This window comes from Eubalaena glacialis, chromosome 9 (assembly GCF_028564815.1).
Source record: "Eubalaena glacialis isolate mEubGla1 chromosome 9, mEubGla1.1.hap2.+ XY, whole genome shotgun sequence".
NCBI lineage: Eukaryota > Metazoa > Chordata > Mammalia > Artiodactyla > Balaenidae > Eubalaena > Eubalaena glacialis.
The window spans coordinates 83,360,593-83,376,142 of NC_083724.1; the positions used below are offsets into that span (position 1 = coordinate 83,360,593).

At 42.0% G+C, this 15,550-nt stretch overlaps 1 protein-coding gene across 3 annotated transcripts in view; it reads right to left on the bottom strand.

Annotated features, from left to right (window-relative positions):
- Window positions 1–15,550, bottom strand: part of FRMD3 (FERM domain containing 3) — a 379,109-nt gene that overhangs the window by 29,695 nt on the left and 333,864 nt on the right. The window lies entirely within an intron of this gene.

Genomic DNA, 15,550 nt, shown 5'->3' on the forward strand with positions numbered 1-15,550 from the left:
TTCAACTGATTAACAACTGTGCCCCGCACACTATCCTTCAGTTCTATTTCTTGGCTGGTATATTTTTCCCACTCTCACTTTTAGAAGAAAAAAATTTTTCCTCCCACTATTTAATTATGCATGCATGCATTTTTCTACTTTAAATAGCTACTGAGGGCAAAAGATAATTTTCTAATAAAAATATTCTTTTTATTCCCTCTCCTGACAAAACAAACCATTATATGCAGGGCAGTCAGCTGAAATTCTGCATTGTTATACTTCACTGTGGGAATATAAATTGATTTAGCATTTCTGGAAAGAAGTTTAGAAAAATATATTGAGTTTTATAGGAGTGATATTCGTTGACTCAGAAATTCTACTTTTAGGAATTTAGCCTGAGGAAATAACGAGAAACGTTGACAAAAATTTTTGGACAAAGATGTTCATCAGAGTATCATTTATTATAGCAAAAAGAAAAAAATAAATCTAAATTTCCAGTGGGAAAATGACTAAATACATGTGATGGAATATTGTACATCCATTAAAATGTATGTTTAGGAGTTTAATGATGTGAGGGAAAGCTTGCAATGTACTGATAAGTGGAAAAAGCAGTTTATATAATAAGCAGTATGACCTCAACTATGTAAAAAATGTACATTACGGACCAGATTATAAATCTTGAAGGGGGAGAAGGGTGGTAGCCCGTTGTGCACTGTGGGCTGAGGTCCCCGCTAGAGACCTCCCAGGGGGCTCCCTCACCCTGCCCACGGGTTGTCAGTTCCAGGTATAATAGGGCAGTTCCTACTCTCAGGGCCATTAGTCAATTTCCAAACCCGACACTTGAAAGTTAAATACCCCTAAAAATTCACAAAATCTTCATGCCTTTGCAACTCCCCTTGTGATATAATTCTGAGCAGAATCCCCATATATAAAACAGACTGCACAGAGTGGGGCCCTGGGGTAGTACCTGCTAGGTCTTGCCTCACTAGCCACCAACAGTGGTTCTTGAAGAACTACTGAAAATCTTTAGGATACTGGAAAACAGATCAGAAAATCCCCATCCCAGATGAATCAATGCTGTGCAGTAACACAGATAAAAGATTTCAAAGATTAATGTGGGCTCATTTGCATAGCAGTAGACCAGGGCTCAGATATTGAGAAAATCTCCCTTTGCCTGTTTGGAGGGAATACAGATGAATCTGTGTGCTTATCATTATAAATTATAAAGACAACATGATGTGAACCTGAGAGCCCACTCTAAACAAACAGCCCTTCAAAAAAAATGAAACAAAACAAAAACAGACAACAAAAAAAACCCAAGAAAGCAAATTAAAAACCTGAAACAAAACCACCACCATACTTTATTTCTGTTCTTTTCCACCAGGAGAGTTATTCTCCATTAATTCTCAAGCTTCAAATCTCACTATAGTTTTGAAGTGTCTCCTTCTTTCCTTTTATTAACTACAACTAGTCATAATATTTTGCACTTCGTGCATGTAAAATTTTTCCCTTTTTTTAGCTTGTTCCCACTCTTTGTGCTACTTTTAGAGATCTTAAGTAGATTCTTTCACCCTCTTTCTTCTGGGGACCTTCAGCTTTTATTTGGAGAGAGGGAACCTAGAAGGACCAGCATCCCATATTGTCCCAGCTATTTCTCTCTACCTTGCCCTACTCTACCCAAAGGTGTGGCTACATTTCAAGAGGAAGAAGCAAAGGAAGGCAGGGATGCGGAGCCAACCCAAGGATTCTGGGAGGAACTGCACAGGAGGCTTGTTTTCGTTTGAGGCACTGTACTCACAGACTGATATCAACAGCACAACATTTGGGTGCCCTTGAATATCCTTCCTGTTTAGATTTGTCTGTTTGTTTGAAGAATCAGGAATGCATGTCTGGGCGTGACAAGAGGCTAAAGAAAGCAGCGGATATGTGTGAAGAGAGGAATCGATTTTCCACAGTGAGATGCCAGAAACACCGATAAATCAGGCAGAAGCCACAGCAGAAGAAGAGAGTTCAATGGTAAGAGCAGTTCACGAGCCTGGATTTCATGTCTACTTTTGTGACAAACTTCCTGACACAGATTTGAGGCAAGGGAGCAAGCTTGTCTCTGCTTTGTGGGTGACTGGGAGCTACTGGACGACTTGGAACCCTGGTGCATTTGAAAATGGAGACAACACTTCTCCCGTGGATGTTAGGACAAGGAAATGAGATCATGTGTATCAACTGCCTTGCGTAGTGTTGGTTCCTGGTTGATGAACCAGAACTTACTAAGCAGTTACAGAAAGCAAGGTTTAAAGCACAAGCTCTGGGTTCTAATACCAGCTGTACCGTTTATCTCTGACCTCAGTTTCCATGCCTGTAAAATGAGCATAGCAAAGGCAGGACCTACCTCCCAGGGCTGTTGTGAGGATTAATAGGTAATCCACGTGGCATGCTCAGATCAGTGCCCGGCACAGGTTACTCAAGAAAAATTAGTGATTTTTTTTTTTTTTTTAACACATGCTCATTCCTTTCTCTCCTTTACTCAAGGGGAAGACAGCGAGTATTTTAAATCATCTGGATTTTCTTCCTTCTATCAACCATCTGTCTCTAACATTTCTAGTTACTTCTCCCCAAATAGTAGGGAAGCAGCATTGCAGGTTGTTAAGTTTACCTGACCAGCCCTGTAACCTTGGGAAAGCTACATAAGCTTGTTGAACTGTAGTTTTCTGCCTGTAGAATAGTACTGATGTTGGCATTTATGTAAGTGAGTGCCTGATATGTAGCAGGCACAATAAATATCATGTACCTTAGTAACTGTTTTGAAAACTCACAGATTTCACAGGTGTAGTGGATTTGGCCATCAGTTAAAAGAGTTATAGAGATTCACTGAAATTTTAGCTAACTGCTAACTCCAATTAGAAAGATAATAAAAAGTTATTACATACGTTAAATGTTCTTTGTAATAAATTTAGACATTACGTACCAATTATTAAGAGTCCTGGGCACTATCACATATTATATTTATCATATAATAAAATATAATAATGATATAGAACATTTTAATACTATATTTGTGATACAATGGGTATATTCCTGGGTGTATAATAAGGAGAAATGGAAGCAGTTCCCAGCACCACTAAGTGACAGGGCTGTTCGGTCAGGCAGTCAATCTCTGCATAATTCAATTTCCTCCTTCGTAAAGTGAGGCAACATTATCTGTTCTATCCATGTCAAGGAAATGGTCATGAGGCTCAAATTATGATAACTCACGTGAAGAAAACTCTGAAAACGTATAAGGTGCTTTGGCATATCAAATGCTCTTCCTTTTATTATCCCTCTTATTAGATGAAGCATTCACTGAGTGCTTCCTGCCTGTAAAATGAGAGCACTGCTCGGCGGGGCCAGGCATCACCATGCAGTGGTGGGGAAGAGGCCAATAAACCCCTCTGGAGAATTACAGTTGCAGACAGAATAGAATAGAAATTAAACAGCACAGCTGGGCTCTCCTCAGCATCATTGTGGGGAAGGAGAATGCTCTTCACAGGAACTTCATGGCTGTAGAGGATTCTAGCATAAGGGCTCATCCATCTGTTGCCCTGACCATCCCATACACTGACAGCTGTGCTATCTCTAGACAGGCAGCTTATGCGCGCCGAGACAGACAGTGAGAGAGAGTCAGAGACAGAGAGAGAGACAGAGAGGTGGGAAGGCGGGCAGAGTGTCACAGGGCCCTCTCTCCGTCTGCTGGGGCCACTGGTGATGATTTCTAGATGGGCAGAAAATACAGACAGAATGCTCCATCAGACACTGCCCTGCTCTCCCTTCCTGCCTCCCTGTGTCCTGTCCCTCACTTTTCCCCCCAACCTTTCAGTGTCAATATCTTTGAAATAAAATCTTAGGTGGTTGTCATTATTATTATTATTTTAAAAAAGCACTATCTGCACAGTGTAGGAAAGTGGAGAACTACCAGAAGTTAGGAAATGGGTGGAGATCCCAACAGTCCCACAAAAGCGACAGCCCAGAGAAAACTGCTGCTGAAATTTGCTCTATTTCCCACCAGACCTGCAGGAGCTTTAAGTTCAAAAGGGTTGCAAATATAGTTAAAATATTTGCAAGTTGGTGAGGTCTAGAGAAGCCATAATTGAGTATGAAATTTTAACCTCAAAGCCTAAAATACCAATGTGTTGTGCTATATATCATTCTGTGTGATGTTTTGAGCTAAAAATTTTAAAACTGAATTTTTTCTTCAGGGTCTGACTTTCTGAGTGCTATTTATCAAGATCTGAGCAAGCCTCAGTTTGCCTGCTCTCCACCTCCTTCCTTCTCTGACAGAGCGTCCATGAAAGGCTGCTTTAGAAGATGCTCCATAAGGACAGACAAGCCTGCATCCAGGTGAGCCAGTTCACAAACTGGATGGCTAGTCATTCATTCATCCAACAGATACTCCGTGAGCACCTTCAGTGCGCTAAGCACACTGAGTGCGAGGCTGATCACAGTCTCCGCCCCATCCTGGAGGGCGATATAGTTGTGCAACAGGTAAACCAACAAATAGACAAGACAGCATGAGTGCTACGAAGGGAAGAAAAGGATGTTATCATCATCAATAACTTGGCAGGAGTGGTTTTGGGGGTGAAGCTTCAGATGGAGCCGTTGGGGAAAGACCATCTTAGGGTGACAGTTTACCCTACATCTTAAGAGGAGACAGAAGGATCCCAGTTATGCAAGGATACCTTATCATACACTGAATGCTTATCTGGCATATGGAAGTCTGTTTGGGGGCTTTCTTTCTGGCACCTGAATCAGAGTCCTCATTACTTTTGCTTTAGAGTAATGATAGGTCACCCTTACTGAGGGCTTGATATGCACCAGGCTTTGCTCTAAGCCCTTCATATACATTCTCTCAGGGATGCTGATCTTATTTTTGAGAGTACCTTTGTCTTTTTCATAGTTAAAAAAAAAAATATATATATATATCCTGTTGCTATGGGTCAATTAATACTTATGACTACCGTATTAACTAGGGTTATTATCTCTAAATTTTACAGATAAGGAAACAGAGGCTTAAAGATTAGGAGCCACGTCCTGTAAAAATAAAGGAGTGCCTTCCAGGAACATCATACCTTCCCCCAAACACACAGCATCATTGAACCTTCCTTCTTCCTAACCCTTTATCTAGACAATCACCCACCTGTCAATTCCACCTCCTAATTCTTCTTCCTCACCCACTTCCCAGTCTCAGCCACCTCACTGGAGTCTGATGCATCTGCCCTCTCACCCTCTGACACATTCATCTCAGAGCATCTAGACACAAAGCAAGTTTTAAAAAACACACATCTGTTCACTTCACTCACTTCAAACTGTCAGAGAGCTTCTTTCAAACATATCCAGTAGGGATTTTCTTGGAACTTTTAGCTCATAAATTTAGAACAAAGGCTTAGTGATAATTTCTCATGGCCAGAGAATCTTAACAAATAGAGATAGATTCCATACACTTAGTGGAAAATCTAAAGATGAAGAATGACATTTGCTTAAATAACCTTCCCTATTAGGTCCCAGAGTATAATGCTGGAAACTTCTCTAGAGCTTTAGGAGAAAAGGTATTAAGTAACTTCTCAAGTGAATTTGCTTAATGCTTTGTCTTTTAGGATTTTTTTTTTTCTTTTCATTTTCTGGTAATCCAGATTCTATCAATCAAATCAAAGAGAAAGGAAACCCACCGTGGGGTGAGGGGCAGGACAAGTCTAACTCTACGAAAGCCTTAGAAGTAGCATGAGATGCTCTAGCTGCAATGAAATGGGCATCTCAGTCTCTATTTCCAAATCTCTTCCGCCAAGCAGAAAAAGCCATGAAAGGACCCGCCGGAGACTGAGAATCAAGAGGCCTGCTGACAGCCTAAGAACCTCCCACACTTCCTCATATTTTCCTGACACTCCATCTTATTTCCAAACAAGAAAGAGCATATCATTCCAAGCAGTCAGCTTTGGGTAAGAAACAAAAGTTAAAAAACATGTTTGTGACTTAAGATAAAGGTATTGCTGGGCCACTGCCTCTATCTTCCAAAGAATGAATTTAGCCCCTGCCCCCCAAAATTGACTACAAGATTTCTTCCAAAATGTTTAAAATGAGCATACTCTGTTCCAATAGGGAAATGTTTAAATCCTTAAAAAATAAAGTTAGAGCAAAGAATATAAAAAAAAATCACTAGTTATTTTAAAATGATATAAAAAGCCTAATGTATTACAAATACGCATTGTACTTATGAGTTCTCAGTGGAAGCAGGTAAGAACTCTGAATTTTTTTCTGTTTTATTCCATAGTATGGCTTATATTTAATCTTAGGGCTTAGGGTCAGGAATGGAAAAGTTGGCTAGAATGGCTTACCTTCCATTCAACCATCCACCCGTTAATGAACAGATACCAGGCGCTGTGCAGGGAGGGGCACCCAGTTAGACCAGACATGTAAACTAACGGTTAGACAGAGGAGTTTTAAGAATCAAATGTAAGTGGTGCCTCCAGGGAAACGGACAGCAGAGTGGTGGTTACCAGGGGCTGGGGGGGCGGGGTGGTGGTGGAGATATTTGTCAAAGGGTACAAATTTCCAGTTATTAGATTAACAATATCTGGGGGTCTAATGTACAGCATGGTGATTGTAGCTAATAACGCAGTATTATATACTTATATGTTGCTAAGAGAGTAGATCTTATGTTCTCACCATAAGAGAGAAATGATAATTATGTGATGGGATGGAAGTGTTAGCTAACTCTATGGTGGTAATCATTTTGCACCATATAAATGTATCAAATCAACACATTGTACACCTTAAACTTACACAATGTTATATGTAATTATATCTCAATAAAGCTGAAAAGAAGAATCAATGCAAGAATGAAAGCGAAGAAAGCTATTAGTTCTGTCTTTAAGCCAGGGACATTTCATAGAGGAGGAGCCACTTGACAAAACAGTATGGATTTAGCAGATAGAGCAGAGGGAAGTTGGAAGAGCAGCCCCAGTAAAGGAACCAGCAGAGAGGAGCCCACGTGGGCCTGTGGTACTGGGGCAGCGTGGGGGGAGCTGCATTCACAGAATGATGAGAGGGTTGGGCAGGACCAAAGGAGGAAAATAAGGCTGGAGAGGTGAGCGTGGACCAGATTGTGAGGAGCCGTGAACACCTTTCGGGGCTGGACTCTGCTCCACAGTCAATGAGGAGGTTCTAGAAACTACTTCAAATAAGGGTGATTGCTCTAGCAGGAGTTTACAGGATGGGTTACAGGGAGATCAATAAGGAAGATACTGCAGTGTCCCCAGAAAGAGAAGAGGGGACCTGAAATGAAGCTGTGGCAGCAGGCTGAAGAGCCGGGGCAGCTGTCAGAGTTACTTCTGGGATGGACGTGACGGTGGTGGCCGAGTGGATGTGGAGCATGGGAGGGGTATCGAGGCAAGGATGGCCTCCAGGTCTCTCTGGTACTGTCATTAACCAAGTCAGAGCAGGAGCAGTTTGGAGACTGGGATTTGGGGAAGGATGAGGACACGAGTGTAGTCGTAAACCCATTAAGTTTGATGTGTGAGCTGTGAGCTGCTGTGTGGCGTCCAAGTGGAGGCGGCCAATAAGCAGCTGAGAGTATAGGGTGGCAGCGTGAGGCTGAGCTCTAATGCAAGGAAGCTAATCCAAGAGAAACAGAGAGGAGGTGAAGGTCACCCTCGTCAGTGAAAACACCACACTTAGAATCCTGTCTCCTTATTCCAAGTTCAGTGGTCTCTCCATTTCCAAACACCAATGAAGAGCAAGCTTTACTGTCTTCCAACCGTGGTAAGGCAGTGTTTTAAAATGTTAATTGACTAATTCACCCATGCTCACAAAAGTCCTGGAAGCCTTTTCTTGATCCTCAGCCCAGAGAGCAAACCTAACCTACCCAACAATAAAACAATGACCACAAATACTTAGCCATTAATCTCACAAACCATTCTCCAAGACAGAAAGACCTCCTCAACCTGCAGACTGCGCAACAGAATTCTGAATAAAAGGAAAATTGAAGGGATTACAAGTAGAGGAGAGTGTAGAATAAGAGACCTCAGTCTCCAAGGATCAGGTACCATCCATTGACAGCACCAAGGAGCCTTATGGGAGTCATCACCCAACAAGCCACCCATAGACTGTGCAGACGCAGAACTGTCCATTCCCTCTCTGATTTATCTACTATAGGAGACACTCTTATTCACTGGCGCATGGTGCTCTTAAAACCCTGTGAATAAAGATAGGGCCTGAATACCTATAGATACCCCTCTATAGGGGTGATGGTAACATGAAGGGAAACCTTCCACAGCTGTCCATACATGAAACCAGGTGAAAATCTCCTGCAGATGTTGGACAGGGACCAGGAATTTCACAACTATATTGCATTCTTCAAAAACATGCATGAGGAATTTCCTTGGAGAAGAATTTAAGCCATCTCTCTCTGACTAAGATGACCTATAATTCAGATTATTCCTTCCATGTAAACAAAGAGTTTTTCCTCTATTCTGGTCAAACCTAGGACTTGAAATTTGCCTGATGTTCCATAACTTAGATATATCAAGGTAATCTATTCACAGTGCAGTGTTGTCAGATGTCAGTGCCCAGAGGTTTTCCCGGAAGAATAATGGGTGACAACGCTGTCCTTACTGGCTCCAGTTAGAACAGCCCCCTTTCGTCTGTTTAGAACTCTCAACCAAGAATCTATTTCCTTTGTCTCTGTACAGGATGAATTTGTTTTCTCATCACTTCTGCTGTATTATTTCACTCCCTCCAGGCACAAGTCGCCATTACAGATGAACCATTTTTCTCTGAGTAAAGGAAATTGAATTGGGCTGCATCAATAAATGGAGCTCCAATTTTTTTCCATATTTCCCAACAGCTCTGCAGATGGTATTAAGAAACAGGCATCTGTGTCTCCCTGTTGAAAAAAACAGGCTCTTCTGGAACTATGGGCTCCTGTGTTGCTGCTAGGTAACCAAGAAACTAGAGGCAGCAGGACCCAATCCTTCACCCAGCACACCAGCCAAGGGCCTCTCTCTCTCACATTCTAGTTGTATGCTCAAAAGAGAAACACAAATGGCAAGAAATGCAAGAAAAATGTCCAACCACTCTAAGTTTTGCCTTTCAAATTATCAAAGATTTTAAAAAACGGTTATACTCAGTTTTGTAGCTACGTAAGAGACATTCATATATATATATATATAATTTAGGTAGGAGATGGAGGCGGTGAAAGATATTTTTGTCTATTTATGTGATGGAATAATGTATGTCCGTTAAAATTAAAATAGTGGAGGAATATTTAATGCATAGACAAATGTTCATGTTATATTAATAAGTGAAAAAGCAGAGTACAAAATAGTATCTCTAGTGTAGTCCAATATTTGTTAGAAATATATAGAATGGATTATACACATTCATACCACAGTTTGAACACAGGGGATTGCAGGTGCTTTTAAAATTCTGGATTTGTGGTTTCTGTATTTTCCAAATTTTCTACAATGACTATGTCTATTATAGCTTTTGATTTCAGATTAAAAACAAAAACAAAATAAAACAGAACAAGTTTGGCTTCTGGCAAACCCTAATCCCAGGAGAATATTCTTCTTATATGCTTTCTTTTACATAAACAAAGGCTGTCCTGGCTGCATTTAGAACTCATTCATTCATTTGTTCACTAATTTGACAAGCATTAATTTAGCTCCTACTGTGTGTCAGAACATCTCTAAGTGGTAGGGACAATGTCGGGGTGGGGCAGGCAAAGTTTTTGCTGTCGTGGAGCTGACATTTTAGTCGAGGGAGGCAGTCAACAAACAAGAGGACAACTAAGTAAATTAGAAAGTGCTGGATAGTGCTAAACACTCTGACGAAAATCAAACAGGGTGGTGGCACAAGAGAGAACAAATGGCTAGTTTTGGAGAATTACTCAGAATTGGGTACTCAGGGTTTCCAGGGAGCTGAAGTTTGAGCTAAGACTTAAAGAAACAGCCAAAAGCAATTATACTCCAATAAAGATGTTAAAAAAAAAAAAAAAAAAAACAGCCAGTCATGCACAGATCAGAGGAAAGGCCCTTCTAGGTAGATAAATCAGCTGTGCAAAGGCCCTGTGGTGGCAACAAGGTCAGAAGACCAATGTGGTAGGAACACAGAGATTCAAGAGGAAGGCAGTAGGAAATGGTCTAAGGGTGGGTGGGGGTCAAGCTCGCAGGGCCTCATAGGTCAGAGTGAGGAGCTTAGATATGAACCTAACTAGATCCAAGTTCCACTTATAAAAGATCACCCTGGCTGCTGTGTGGAAAACAGGGGTCGGGGGAGGTGGGCAGTGTAGAAGCAGAGATACTGTTGTCTCTTGAGGGAGACAAGAGTGGCTGCAGCTGGAGTGGTGCAGTGGCAATGATTCTGGGTATATTTGAAAGGTTAAAGTGAATAGGATTTTGCTGATGGATCTGACAATTTTGTATTTCATGACACCACTGGGCAGTGAGAGAAGTTTAACCGGAGAAGATGGGCATTTAAAATCAGACCCCTCTACTCAAGATGGGGCCAGTGCTGGGAAAGAGTCTGCTCTGAGAAGGAACAGAACATGGCCCTGAGAAACACAAGACAGGAAGGGAGCTCCATGCAGGCTGTCAACCAGCAGAGTATGGCCTAGCCCCAGGGAGAGGGGCCTTCAAGGTCCTGGAGGAGTAGCGTACCAGGGGCACCACCAGAGCAGAGACTCAGGAAGGGAGCAAGGCTGGCATGCGGACAAGGAGAAGACCGGGCAGAGCAATAGAGAGAGCAGTACTCACAGCCTCAGCCAAGAGGCTGGGCTTCAGCTTATTCATTCCCTCCCAGAGCAAGGTACGATTGGCCCTGGAGTCGGGGGTGGGGCTAAGCCTCTATTTAGGGGCCAAATGGTGCAGCTGCGGCAGAGAGGCTCAGGCAGAGACTGACAAGCCATAGATCACAAGGGCTGCTCTCTTTTTTCCAGTATGGATACTCCTTCCTTTAATGGCAAAATCCAGTCTGTGTTCAGATTATCACGTGGGTCATCCTGAAAACCCTATTTATTTCTCTTTCAGCCAGACCATCTGCCCATTTTCCCATTTTTTTTTATGCTAAAGTGGAGATTGGGGGGACTAAAAAGCTCCCAAATTGGACTTCTCTTCTAAGAGGAGACATTAAAGGAGGTGAGCGCTCTTTTAAGTGAGGAAGTGTTCATTTTATATTCTCTTTTAAGCTAGCTGCTATTAATTTTCAATTTTATGCTGGAAGTTTGCAACTTACAAAAAATAAAAGAAAAACTGTAACCCTGCTTTTATAGATCATTGTGCCACATGCTTACTGTTTCATTAACCACATTTAAAAAGAAGATGTTTATACCTTTTGTTTTTGGAGGTAATGATGAGTGATCCAAAAGCACGTAATTAAGAACAGCAGGAATATGGGGAAGAATTACTAAAGGACAGTCAGAGTGTGGAGGAAACTCAGAAAGCATCTCACCTTGTTTTATAAAAGAGGAAATAAGATCCAGGTACTGCCAGTGTCCAGCATGTACCAAAGAAGAAGTAACTGTTTATCAAGTGAATGAATGAACCCCAGCCCTCTCAGTCTCTATTCAATGCTCTTCCCACCACCAGAGGATCCCCACTAAAGTTGTGTCCTGTGTACACTCAGAAAGTAGAGTCCATGTCACTCTTGGGCATATATCCAGACAAAACTATAATTTGAAAAGATGCACGCACCCCTGTGTTCATAGCAGCACTATTCACAATTGCCAAGACATGGAAACAACCTAAACGTCCACCGACAGATGAATGGATAAAGAAGATGTGGTAGATATATACGATGGAATACTACTCAGCCATAAAAAAAGAATGAAATAAGGCCATTTGCAGCAACATGGATGGACCTAGAGATTAATATACTAAGTGAAGTAAGTCAAAGAAAAACAAATACCATATGATATCACTTATATGTGAAATCTAAACTATGACACAAATGAACTTATCTACAAAACAGAAACAGACTCACAGACATGGAGAACAGACTTGTGGTTGCCAAGGGGGAGTGGGGTGGGGGAGAGATGGCCTGGGAGTTTGGGATTAGCAGATGCAAACTATTATATATAGGATGGATAAACAGCAAGGTCCTATTGTATAGCACTGGGAACTATACTCAATATCCTGTGATAAACAATAATGGAAAGGAATATGAAAAAGAATGTATGTATGTGTATAACTGAATCAACTTGCTGTACAGCAGAAATTAACAACATTGTAAATCAACTATACTTCAATAAAATAAATTTAAAAAAAGAATTTGAAGGATTTTTGAAACAATAACAACAACAACAACAAAAAGAGAGTCCAGCATTCATGTAAATCGGGGACTCAGGGCCACCACAGAACACTTCAGTGAGAGTGACACAGCACCTACCAAATAGCTTGGCAAAGGTCTAGACTGTGCTTGGATGACTCATCCTGGTTTACCAGCATGAAGACCAAAAGCATGTAAAATGGCATGTCACCACCGTAACTGGAGCAGATAGATCTCGCATCTATTTTAGGAATCTGGAGTTTTGGCATGAACAGGGATTTGAGAGTTTCAAAAACATGCCCTGCCTTTTCTTCTTGGTAGATTCATCGCTAAAATCTAGAGCAGCTATATCCAAACCTTTTTTGGGGGGAAATACGTTTGCTCATACTTATGAAAAAAATGAGTATTTATTTATAAATTGGATACATGTACAGTTCTCTTGATATATTATATCCATTATAAAACCTATGCAATAGAAATTTTTTGAGGAGGTGATAAAAGTAAAATCCCAATAGAAGTCTGAATAGTTATTTCCTCCACCCCAGTGGGCCATTGTATAAATCCAGGGTCTGGAAGCCATGGCTCTAGGGCCTCCAATACTCCATCAGCCAAACCAAGAGAAAAGCTGCCCCACTCTGCAGATGGCATTGGACGTGCACCCCAGTGGACACGCCCAACATCCAGCCTTGTGCCAAATGACCAGAGCCTCTTTTCTGAACCCTGCCCATACTGCCCGAGACACCTCCCTAAAAGAGTGGAACTAGCCTACACTGCCCAACACTTTCTTTCACATAATTGGCACAGGGTCTTAACAAAAGAGGTGGGAGGAAGGGAGATTCTGTGAGCTCCTGCCTCATTGTAAGCCTGGGTGTCACAAAGAACATTTACTTAACACTCACTACCAATCCACTAACAGAAACAGTAGAAAATAGAACCCCATGCTGACTGTGGAAGCCAGAAAATGATAGCCTCTGCTTTCTAATGACAATGGTTTAGCAATATCTTCACTTTTCCTCTCCTGCGGTTTCTTAGGGATGTGGTGGGAATGTGTTCTTGTCCAAGGGCCAAAGCAGAGTGTCTTGCCTGTCACAGACCACACTCCGGCTGTCACAGCTGCTCATGCTGACGCCCTCGCCTGGCTCACATCCTAACCCTCAAGGACCGTGACCAGATTACTTCATGGGACATTTGACTGACATTTTTTTTTTTTACCCCAGCTGAATCCTTTAAAGCAATTGATTATTAATACTCAGGTGTGGCAGCCAAGTGCCAACCTGAGCAGGAGAAGTGATCTGGGAAGCTCAGAACTGAACTGTTCTCACTAATAAGACAAAGATTCTCAACACAGACTATGAGTAATTAGAACTAGGCCCGGAGTGAGCCATTCCTTATTTAACAAATTCAGCTTTAAAATCAGAACATGATTCCCAGAGGGGAGAGAGCCTTCCTGCATGAAGGCTGTTTGCCCTGCAACCCGGGTCTACGAGGAATTCTGTTTGGTGTGGCACACGCGTCCACAGTCTCCCCACCACTGGTGCCCAGGGAAGGTGATGCACCTGGTGGGCTGGATGTCTCTGAGGAATCACAGGGCCCTGGCAGGCTGTGACTGAAAGCCAAACGCTCAAACCCTGCCCCGAATATGCAGCAGCTCTTCTCACTGAATCACAGAGGTTCCCCACATTTATACAGGATAAGATGTCTCTTTTGATAATTCATTTGTTATCATTGAAAACTAAATGTAGTTCCGTAGTTAATGGTTCTGTTTTCGCGAGAAGAAGTTGAACTGTCTTAGATGTATTTGATGTCGTCTAAGATACCTGGGCCAGGAATTTGACAAACAGGACCAGATCCCAACCCCAGTACTCACCCAGCTCCGTGACTCTGGGCAAACGGTCTCCCCTCTCTGAGCTTTCTCATTTGTAGAATCCCGAGGGGGTGTGCTACATCACGGATCAGCAAACGTTCTCTCTAAAGGCCCAGATAGTACATTTGAGGCTTTGTGGGCCAAGAGGTAAAATCAAGGATACTATGTAGGTACTTATATAATCATTTAAAATGTAACCATTAGCTCTTGGGCCAGAAAAAAAAGAGGCAGCGGGCCACCGGCCAGTTTGCCAACCCTTGTGCTAGAACATCCTTAACATTCCCTCTAACCCCCAAAAGCTATGAAAAATATTCCTGTCCCCAGGTTCGCATACTTATTGTGAAAGACCTCAAACCATAGTCCTGGAATTTGACCTTGACATTAAGCAAAAGAACTGAAGAATTTAGAGCTAGAAAGCGTTTGAGTGGTGCTCAAGTCCTATCTTCTTGTCTCAGAGACGAGGAATACGAGGCTCCCAAAGGTGGATGAGCTGAGACCAGAGTTTGTGCTTCCCCACTGGTGCAAGGCATTAATGCAGAAACAGAGCAGCTACCCAAAGCACTGCTGTGTTTATGCTGAGGAATACAATATTTCTTAAAATGAACAATTTACGGCATTTAGCCAACTACAGAACTGAAATGATGCACATGTTGGCATCGTATGATGTAAAATACAAAATCCTTGTAAGATAAAAACACTTAAATTGCATCAGGAACAAGGCATTTAGCTTCCTTCCAGCAGTGTAAATGCTTCAAATTACAAAGCTCTCTTTCAAGTACGTTAAGTCATCAGTAAATACCAGAAACCAAAGTTCCAAAGATGACACCAACTCCAAAGAAAAGCACCAAAGGGGAAGGTGAAAGCTTTGAAGAGCTTGCAAACATGAATTTGCAGAGCTCACGCAGGAGGCCTTTATCTCTTTCCCTAAGTTGCTCTTGGCATCTCCTACCCTAGAGGAGCTGCCGACCCAAACTTCCCGAATTCAATAAAAGTGATAAAGAATTCTGAATTTTGGCTCTGCTAATCCGATACTGCAGTTATAAATAAAACCAGAAGTTGGCCTCTGCTCTGCGGAGGCTCCTAGCTCCTGTGGAAGCAGGTTCGGCTGCTGTATGCCTATCAGCAGTGGGAGACTGAGGGTGCCATTAAATGGAAAATTTGGGAGAGCCCAAACCCGAGCAATGCCAAAAAGATGCTTAAAACAGCACTTTGTGTGAGTTCTTTCTAATTCAGGATATTAACCCATGTGTCCACATTTGCATTAAACATGCTCCCAATTCATGGTTTGGCCTTCAGTTCAATTTATCATATGTTTTCATGCACTCACGTTTTCAACATTAAGCAAACAAAGCAGGAATTTTAAAAATTTTACACTCAGGATGACTGAAATGGCCTTAAAGCACATAGGGACAAAAATTA